We start from the raw sequence: 553 nt of genomic DNA, 5'->3' as shown, positions 1-553 counted from the left end.
TATATATACTCCTCTTTGGTGCTAGCCCCTCACTTCCACTGTGTGTATGCCTCTTTTTTGACTTTCAGGCATTCCTGAATGCCTTTGGTGAGCCAGGGGGGCTTTTGAGCACTCCTGCCCCCTTTGATTCTTGTTGGGACTGCCACCCCTTGGACTCGGAGGATCATCTCCTTAAGGAACGACCACTTATCTTGGACACCCAGTTCCCTAACTTTCCAGAACCCCAGGGCCTCTCCTACCAATCTCCTCAACTCGTTGAAGTTGGCCCTCTTGAAGTCAAGGGCTACTGCCTTGCTGCAGGCCCTTGACACCCTGAGCTGTATGGTGAATTCCAGTAGGCGATGATCACTGTCACTCAGGTGGTCAAGAACATGGAGTCCCCTCACCAGGTCATCATGGCCTGTGGCCAGAACCAGGTCCAGGACGGCATTCCCCCTGGTGGGACTGTGCACCTCCTGGGTTAAGTGGAGGCCCTGTATCTCAGCAAGGAACTTTCAGGAGTGGTCTGACCTGGCTGACTGCTCCTCCCAGCAGATGTCCAGGTAACTTAGAT

The sequence above is a fragment of the Crocodylus porosus genome, unplaced genomic scaffold (assembly GCF_001723895.1).
Source record: "Crocodylus porosus isolate Cpor-Errol unplaced genomic scaffold, CroPor_comp1, whole genome shotgun sequence".
Taxonomy (NCBI): Eukaryota; Metazoa; Chordata; order Crocodylia; family Crocodylidae; genus Crocodylus; species Crocodylus porosus.
The sequence above is the reverse complement of the archived record's forward strand: the minus strand, read 5'-3'. Positions refer to the sequence as shown.